Source organism: Ranitomeya variabilis, chromosome 3 (assembly GCF_051348905.1).
Source record: "Ranitomeya variabilis isolate aRanVar5 chromosome 3, aRanVar5.hap1, whole genome shotgun sequence".
NCBI classification, from domain to species: Eukaryota; Metazoa; Chordata; class Amphibia; order Anura; family Dendrobatidae; genus Ranitomeya; species Ranitomeya variabilis.
Genome location: NC_135234.1, coordinates 459,032,249 through 459,042,470, shown reverse-complemented (window position 1 = coordinate 459,042,470; position 10,222 = coordinate 459,032,249).

Sequence of the window (10,222 nt, the reverse complement as noted above, 5' to 3'; positions counted from 1 at the left end):
TGCAAAAATTTCAACATTTCTGTTTTTTTCAGTCAAAATGGGGTGCAGAGTGTACATTAATGAGAAATAACATGAACTTTGTTGAATTTACCAAATGTCTGTTATGAAACAAAGAGTGAAAAATTTAGAGGGGTATAAATACTTTTTGTACTCACTGTATGCTTATAACTGTGACTAGTGATGAGCGATAAACTAAAACTCCTAAGTGCTCGGTATTCCAATTGAGCAGAATGGACTCTCAGACATGCTTGACTCGAGTACCAAATATAATGAAAGTCAATGGGAAAGTCAAGCTTTTTTCCTGAAGGCCCTTACAGGAGTGTTGGGGAGTCAGGAAAATTGCTGAAATGGATAGAAACAGCACTCAAATAGAAAGGGAACAGCATGAGGAATACAAAACCGAAGATAAAATAGATTTTACAGTGAAATGTTAGGAAACATAATTTCATGTATAATGACTTGTATATAAGACAAAATTAAAAAGAGTAAAAATAACCCGACAAAATCCACCCATCTTTCACTATATTTCCCTGTCGCTTTTGACTACAGTAGATGACATAGTAGAGGAAGAAATGAAACTGCACCCACCTGTAGTCACTGGTAAATGTAATTTTAACATTTTACAATCTTATCTGGGCATGTGGTGTGTGTGTGACATGGCAAGATATGTCCAGTTTAATTTTTGAAGGAGGGACTCTGCAACTCACAAAGCCTATATGCACACTGCAAGAACTGCCAAAAACTAGAAGGAAGAGGGACTGCGATACACCCTGTATTAGACATAAATGAGGGCCTCATACACATTCTGTTAGAATTGATAGGTAGTGAGACTCCTAGACTCATAAATCCCATGCAATATGTGCAAGGGCTGCAAAAAATTAGAAGGAGGGTGTTAGGGTTTGCGGAACGCACCAAATATATTTATTGATGTGATTTGTGCGTTCGCAACCTGGGATCCACCGTGCAGGAAATATCCTGCCGCTAAATAAATGGCGGCACTATATGGCGGTATTAACCATCTCTGTTAGCTTCACAGAGCAGCTGAGAAAGCAAAGCTCTGTGCCCTGTTAACTCTCACAGAGACACAGGCTAACTACCCAGAAGAGAGCAGTCAGTGGTCATGCATGCACATAACACTCCTCGCCGGAGGTGCCAGCATTCTAGGGGCTTATTTCAGCCGTGTCCCTGAATACTCTCATGCACAATCTCCTCGCCGGAGGTGCCAGCATTCTAGGGGCTTATTTCAGCCGGGTCCCTGAACACATTCACGCATACGACCACAGTGGCGCAAAGCATGTAACTTTAGAAGATACTAGCGCATGGCCGTGCGGCCATGCGAGCCTTAAATAGCTGCAGCACGTACAGGACCTTAAAGAAGAGGACCAATGAGAGATTGCCACTGAGTCTGCGTACCTACAGGACCTTCCTAGAAAGACCAATAGACTTGGCTGCAGAAGCTGAACATGTGACCCCTGATCTCCACTGAGAGATCCTACCCTGGGCATGCTCAGTGTGTGCAAAGCAGGACTTAGTCCCAGAAAAGCCTGTTCGCTGTAGATCAGTGCAGGGTACAATAGCAGAGCCTGGAGAGGCAGCAAAAACCCTTTGCACTGAATCAGACTCAGTGAGACGCTGGGACCGACGTCTCCGATGAGCAGGCTCCACTCCTGTCTCCAGGCATCGCATTACCCTCCCCGCGAGGAAGGCAGCACCACTGTGGTACCCGAACTCCTGCGGTACCACATACTCAGCAAGTAATCGAGTTTCCAGGTACTTGCTCATCATGCTCGATGTTAGGTGTCGAGCTCCCGTCGTTGCACAGGGGGAATCTCGAACCATGTCCGCTTTGGTATCCCATTCTCCTCCAGCCACAGTGGAACCTGCTCAGCAGAGACGTCGATCCCAGCTTCTGGCTCAAGCTGATACTGTGCGTTTGGTTACTGCTGCCTTTCCAGGCTCAGCCCCTGTAGCCAGCACTGATCAGTTGGAAGCAGACGTTCCAGGGACTATGTCCTGCTTTTCCTCTATTGAGCATGCCCACGGGTAGACCTCTCATTGGAGGTCAGGGGTCACATGCTCAGGTCCTGTAGCGGCTCCTATTAGATCACTAGGAAGGTCCTGGAGAGCTACAGCTATAAAAGGTTTGCATGGCCGCACGGCCATGCGCTAGTATAAATCAGTAATTGTGTGTGTGTGGATGTATGCCTGTTTTGGTGAAAGCTCTGAATCATTCCCATCCCTAGTGTTTATGAATGTTCCCGAATGTTGGAGCTGTCTAGTACCAGTTAGTGTCATCCAGCACCAGGCACAATCTACAGCATCTATCAGCAGCATTAGCCCGTGCGCAACCAGTGCACTTACCCGTCCCTAGTTAGGGCAGTTAGTGGTGTTCGCCAAAGCGGCACAGCGCGCACCCAGTGTGTTAGACCTATTTTAGTTTTGTTTACTCCTGACACCAATGTAGTGGTGTTGAGCGCAGGAGGTCTCAAGGGACTCTGACCCTGAGTCTTGGGGCAGAGTTCTGTGACTCCTTGCTTGCGCTCTCTGTGTGGTATCGCGGCCCTGTGACGCAGCAGGGTTCGCTTCCTTCATACTGGTTAAAGCTAACCCGTGTGTTTTCTCTTAATACCGCCATATAGTCCACCATTACCGAGCAGCAGGTGTCTTCTCTGCATGGTTGACCCCGGACTGCGAATGCCTCTTATTTATATTTCGTGCTTTCCACCAGTCTTAACACTCGATTCCTTGCCCCGCATGATTGGCGCCTTACTTTCAGCCACTAAACATGCAGGGATTACCTGCCAATCACAGTAATTCTGTAGCCATATTGGCTACTGGCATTACTGCGATTGGCCAACTGCATAGCATCATTGGGTCTATGTAAGTTTCTGTGACTAAGGGTGCACTGTTGCGCCAGAAACGCATAAGGTTGTTTTTATTGTTTTATTTTTAATCATGTCCAAATGAACTTTTTTTATTTTAACTGGTCGGTGTGCCGGAAACATATCCTTTCCTTTCCTATGTTTACTGAATGCACCAGCAAGATCGGCACCAACCAGACACATGCTAGCAAACTTGCTTGGATTCCAGCTGGATACTACTCATGTGGAGACTCCCTGTCCCTCTTCCCTGCCTGATCCTCCTTCCTACCTCTATGTCCAATCCCAGAAGAAAAGTAACCCCATGCTTGGACAATCTGAGGAGCTCTTTAACCTTTCATTTATGGCTTTTTCTGGCCTGTCACTGTGCAAGTTTAAAGAGGAACATGAGAAGATTGTGTGCGCTCATGCCCAAATATTTGAGCAGCCATGGTCGGGAGAAGCCAACGGTGGTGAGCAGCAACTACAGTCTCAAGAGGTGGATGATGAGACACAGTTGCAAATAAGTCATGTAAAAAGAACAAGTGAGGAGGAGGACCAGAGTGAGGAAGTGAAAGACAAGGTGGTGGATGATAAAGTTACTGATCCAAGCTGGCAGGATAGCATGCAGAGCAAACACAGCAGTGCAGAGGGGGGAGGGATCCCCAGCGCTGCAACAAGCAGGAAGAGGCAGTGTGGCTAACAGCAAGAAAGGGCAGTCAACTCCTCCCCAGAGCATCCCCACATGGACAGATCCTAGGCCAAGAGTCAGGTGCTCCCCAGTCTGGGGCTTTTTTACAGAAAGTCCTGAAGATAAGAAAACAGTCATTTGCAACCTGTGCCATACCAAGATCAGCACATGCCCCCGCAAGAAGAGAGGGTAAACGTGTGTTGGGGTGAGAATCACTGCAGCTGACTTAGTAAGTAGTTTATTTTCATACTTAATATTGGTGACCTTGTTCCTTACACTGGGTTTGCCTTCTTTATGGCACTCTACGCCCCTCTGTACATATAAACATCTTACAGATTTGATGTTTGGTCAAATTTTCTGCATTTCTGCACCATCACTGCAAGGGATTACTGTCGATCACTGTGTGGACTATGTGCAATAATATTATTTATTATTATATTGATTGTTATTACTTCTAATATGTTCTAATTGAAGTAAACAACCTGTTTATATCTATTTAATTTATTCTGAAGGTAATACCCTGGGAGCTTGCTTTAGAAACTACTCATTATCATAATCTTTTGGGTAAACATTTCTTAATGATTCACCTGCTATATAATTATGCAATTACATTTTTGTAATATATTATAGCCATTGGGACCCTAACACTGACATATTACTCGCGTTTGTGGAATCTATTGTAAAGATATTGGTGACATTGATAATACTGTCAGCCTCAGTGTCTTTAGAGGTACAGTTATATGAAAAAGTTTGGGCACCCCTATTAATCTTAAGTTTAATGTTTTATAAAAATAGTTTTTTTTTGCAACAGCTATTTCAGTTTCATATATCTAATAACTGTTGGACACAGTAATGTCTCTGTCTTGAAATGAGGTTTATTGTACTAACAGAAAATGTGCAATCTGCATTCAAACAAAATTTGACAGGTGCATAAGTATGGGCACCTTTATCATTTTCTTGTTTTAAATACTCCTAGCTACTTTTTACTGACTTACTAAAGCACTTTTTTTGGTTTTGTAACCTCATTGAGCTTTGAACTTCATAGCCAGGTTTATGCAATCATGAGAAAAGCTACTTAAAGTGGCCACTTGCAAGTTGTTCTCCTGTTTGAATCTCCTCTGAAGAGTGGCATCATGGGCTCCTCAAAACAACTGTCAAATGATCTGAAAACAAAGATTATTCAAAATAGTTGTTCAGGGGGAGGATACAAAAAGCTGTCTAAGAGATTTAACTTGTCAATTTCCACTGTGAGGAACATAGTAAGGAAATGGAAGAACACAGGTACAGTTCTTGTTAAGGCCAGAAGTGGCAGGCCAAGAAAAACATCAGGAAGGCAGAGAAGAAGAATGGTGAGATCAGTCAAGGACAATCCTCAGACCACCTCCAGAGAGCTGCAGCATCAACTTGCTGCAGATGGTGTCACTGTGCATCGGTCAACTATACAACGCACTTTGCACAAGGAGAAGCTGTATGGGTGAGTGATGCGAAAGAAGCTGTTTCTGCAAGCACGCCACAAACAGAGTCAGCTGAGGTATGCAAAAGCACATTTGGAGAAGCCAATTTCTTTTTGGAAGAAGGTCCTGTGGACTGATGAAACCAAGATTGAGTTGTTTGGTCATACACAAAGGCATTATGCATGGCGGCAAAAAAAAACAGCATTCCAAGAAAAACACTTGCTACCCACAGTAAAATTTGGTGGAGGTTCCATCATGCTTTGGGGCTCTGGGGCCTATGCCGGCACCGGGAATCTTGTTAAAGTTGAGGGACGCATGGATTCCTCTCAGTATCAGCAGATTCTTGACAATAATGTTATGAATCAGTGACAAAGTTGAAGTTACACAGGGGATGGATCTTTCAGCAAGACAATGATCCAAAACACTGCTCCAAATCTACTCAGGCATTCATGCAGAGGAACAATTACACTGTTCTGAAATGGCCATCCCAGTCCCCAGACCTGAATATCATTGAACATCTGTAGGATCATTTGAAGAGGGCTGTCCATGCTCGGCGACCATCAAAATTAACTGAACTGGAATTGTTTTGTAAAGAGGAATGGTCAAAAATACATTCATCCAGGATCTCATTAAAAGCTACAGGAAGCAACTAGAGGCTGTTATTTTTGCAAAAGGAGGATCTACTAAAAATTAATGTCAGTTTTCTGGTGAGGTGCCCATACTTATGCACCTGTCAAATTTTGTTTGAATGCAAATTGCACATTTTCTGTTAGTAAAATAAACCTCATTTCAAGGCAGAAACATTACTGTGTCCAACAGTTATTAGATATATAAAACTGAAATAGCTGTTGCAAAAGAAAAACAATTTGTATAAAACATTAAGCTTAAGATTAATAGGGGTGCCCAAACTTTTTCATATAACTGTATTTCTGTTTTTTTAGTACTGTTATATATAATTTTACTCTTATAGTAGTCAATAAAGATTGATAATTTTTAACTTTATGGATCTCTTCTTTGTTTTGGAGGGGTTTCCTCACCCCCTTAAAAAGTAGGTATATTTAATTGGTGAAGAGTAGTGATGAGCGAATATACCAGTAGTGATGAGCGAATATACTCTTTACTCGAGTTTCTTGAGCACGCTCAGGGGTCCTCCGAGTATTTTTTAGTGCTCAAAGTTTTAGTTTTTAGCACCGCAGCTGAATGATTTACATCTGTAAGCCAGCATAAGTACATGTGGGGATTCCCTAGCAACCAGGCAACCCCCACATGTACTTATGCTGGCTAACACATGTAAATCATTCAGCTGCGGCAATAAAAACTAAAAGTCCGAGCACTAAAAAATACTCTGAGGACCCCCGAGCGTGCTCGAGAAATCTCGAGTATCAAGTATATTCGCGCATCACTAGTGAAGAGTCATACACTTACTCTGATTGGACACATTGATGTTAATCAAGAGCAGCTGGGACCAAACCACTACCAGTCTGACCACCAGCAGCATTCTCAGGCACATGTCATCCAAGCTCCTGACTAGCTGGGCTGACCGCTTGGGTCCCCAATCAGTGTCTGCGGGTGACACCACTGCTTCTTCCCCTGTGCTATGTGCTCGCCTATCTATTGTCCAGGATGCAGGCACAGATGCCTCCTACCCCACACCAGTCATTGCACGTATGCAACCATCATCAGCAACCACATCCACTTCCTTGTCTGAGCACAGCTTTCAGCTGCCCTTACCCCAGGCTTCAGTACGCAACACATCCACAGGCCCAAAGACATATTATGTTACCCCTATTCTGCATAAATTTGAAGTTTGTCCTTGTAAGCATATTTTATCAAACAGAGACAATACGGAGGGGATATATGTATTATCTGTTTATTGGGACCTAAAAGTCATCTTTTTCTGAATGATTCTTGTTGCTGAATATCTGTTTAAACAGCTTTGACTATCCAGACTTAATGTTTTTGTTACCTTGCACACAGATTTTATCTTGGTGATTTTAAAATTTTGATATGAATAAATATTGTTTTTAAGGGTTATATGTACACTTTCCAATGCTTTGTTAGCATCAAAGTGTAGTAATTGAGTATTAGCTCCAACTTGTCCGTCGGTATTCCTCTCAGCTTCCAGATATAACAACTGACAGGTGTCCATGGATTTCTGACATCTCTATTGTACTCCAAAACGTCAAGAAATGAAAACCAAGATGGTGGGCAGTGATGTTGACATAATTGGAGTGACCATCCCACTTCTGTGTCTACTCAAGTACTGGGTGCTCACAATGAAAAATGAAGGTTTGAAGGCAGACCAGGTGATGATGGAGAAAGACAGTAGACAAGGAGATACTACCCAGCCCTGCCTCATCTCATCTAAGCACGGATTGGGTGATAATGAACAAGAGGAAGAACATGGGATGGTTACCTGTTCTGCAGAAGGTACTACCAACACCAGCTTCTCGTGTGTTCAGCAAAGATGGCCTGAAGAAAAGAAGAGGCAAGAGGAGGAGTAGATAGACAGTTGTCCTCTTGGTGGGGACAGTGAACCCTTGACTGTTGGGAGTCTGGCACACATGGCAGACTTTAAGACCCACTGCCTTTCCCGTGACCCTTATGTAATGGAGTTGTCTGGATGCAACGCACAGAGATCACTAGTCGGGAACAGTTAGGGCTTGATATAATGCTATTTATATTCAACAGTAAAGGTACCTTCACACTGAATGATATCGCTATTGATCTGTGACGTTGCAGTGTCTTGGCTAGCGATATCGTTGAGTTTGACACGCAGCAGCGATCAGGATCCTGCTGTGCCATCGTTGGTCGGAGCAGAAAGTCCAGAACTTTATTTCGTCGCTGGACTCCCGCAGACATCGCTGAATCGGTGTGTGTGATGCCGATTCAGCGATGTCTTCACTGGTAACCAGGGTAAACATCGGGTTACTAAGCGCAGGGCCGCGCTTAGTAACCCGGTGTTTACCCTGGTTACCAGTGTAAATGTAAAAAAAAACAAACACTACATACTTACATTCCAGTGTCTGTCCCCCGGCGCTGTGCTTTCCTGCACTGTAGCAAATAGATCAATGGCTGCACTCAAAATTTACTTGTGCTAAAGCAAGGAAATGTGCAATACATGAAATGTGAATAGCATAATGGCTTGTGAAATATATGAAAAAACACATGAGATTTTTAGCACAAGATTTGGCCAAAAGTTGTGAGCCCATCCACCAAACGTCAAGGTAATCTCAAAACGGATGGGTAACTGAGCTGACTGCCGAGTGTGAACACTTACCTATGGCTAATAAAATGGTAAAGCCTGCTTATATAGGAAGCTCAGAACCAACTGTGTCTGGATGTAGTTAAAATCACAGCATGGTGAAGGGCAGGGCGTTCAAGTCAGAAAAAACACATAGCAAATATAGGAAAACTGACTGAACAGCAATCTAATCTGAACTGGTGCATAACCAAAAAAGTCATATAGCAAATAGATCAATGGCTGCACTCAAAATTTACTTGTGCTAAAGCAAGGAAATGTGCAATACATGAAATGTGAATAGCATAATGGCTTGTGAAATATATGAAAAAACACATGAGATTTTTAGCACAAGATTTGGCCAAAAGTTGTGAGCCCATCCACCAAACGTCAAGGTAATCTCAAAACGGATGGGTAACTGAGCTGACTGCCGTGTGTGAACACTTACCTATGGCTAATAAAATGGTAAAGCCTGCTTATATAGGAAGCTCAGAACCAACTGTGTCTGGATGTAGTTATCCAGTTTCATGTATTGCACATTTCCTTGCTTTAGCACAAGTAAATTTTGAGTGCAGCCATTGATCTATTTGCTATATGACTTTTTTGGTTATGCACCAGTTCAGATTAGATTGCTGTTCAGTCAGTTTTCCTATCTTTCCTGCACTGTGTCAGCGCCGGCCAGCCGTAAAGCAGATTACAGCGGTGATGTCACCGCTCTGCTTTCCCTGCCGGCGCTCACAGTCAGTGCAGTAAAGCACAGTGCCGGGGGACAGACACCGGAATGTAAGTATGTAGTGTTTGGTTTTTTTTACATTAGCACTGGTAACCAGGGTAAACATCGGGTTACTAAGCGCGGCCCTGACGAAGGCAGACGCCGAAACGCGCGTCGGGGCTCGGCACATCCCAGGGACATCTACCCCATTTGGCTTAAGCAGCAGGTAATATTAGGTGGCTTCCTTCTCTTTGCATTTTTTCTCTTATTCACTTTTATACTTTGTTTCTTGTCTCTTGCTGGGCAATTCATCTTTAGGGTCACTATGACCATATCACTATGATTACTACATAATTTATATTGCTTAGATCCAGCACTATTATTATTTTGCACCAATATCTGTAAACTTTGGTTTTCTTTTGAGCCACACACACACACATATATATATATATATATATATATATATATATATATATATATATATACACTCACCGGCCACTTTATTAGGTACACCATGCTAGTAACGGGTTGGACCCCCTTTTGCCTTCAGAACTGCCTCAATTCTTCGTGGCATAGATTCAACAAGGTGCTGGAAGCATTCCTCAGAGATTTTGGTCCATATTGACATGATGGCATCACACAGTTGCCGCAGATTTGTCGGCTGCACATCCCAAAGATGCTCCATACAAGGCAGGATGGATCCATGCTTTCATGTTGTTTACGCCAAATTCTGACCCTACCATCCGAATGTCGCAGCAGAAATCGAGACTCATCAGACCAAGCAACGTTTTTCCAATCTTCTACTGTCCAATTTCGATGAGCTTGTACAAATTGTAGCCTCAGTTTCCTGTTCTTAGCTGAAAGGAGTGGTACCCGGTGTGGTCTTCTGCTGCTGTAGCCCATCTGCCTCAAAGTTCGACGCACTGTGCGTTCAGAGATGCTCTTAGGCCTACCTTGGTTGTAACGGGTGGTGATTTGAGTCACTGTTGCCTTTCTATCAGCTCGAACCAGTCTGCCCATTCTCCTCTGATCTCTGGCATCAACAAGGCATTTCCGCCCACAGAACTGCCGCTCACTGGATTTTTTCTCTTTTTCGGACCATTCTCTGTAAACCCTAGAGATGGTTGTGCGTGAAAATCCCAGTAGATCAGCAGTTTCTGAAATACTCAGACCAGCCCTTCTGGCACCAACAACCATGCCACGTTCAAAGGCACTCAAATCACCTTTCTTCCCCATACTGATGCTCGGTTTGAACTGCAGGAGATT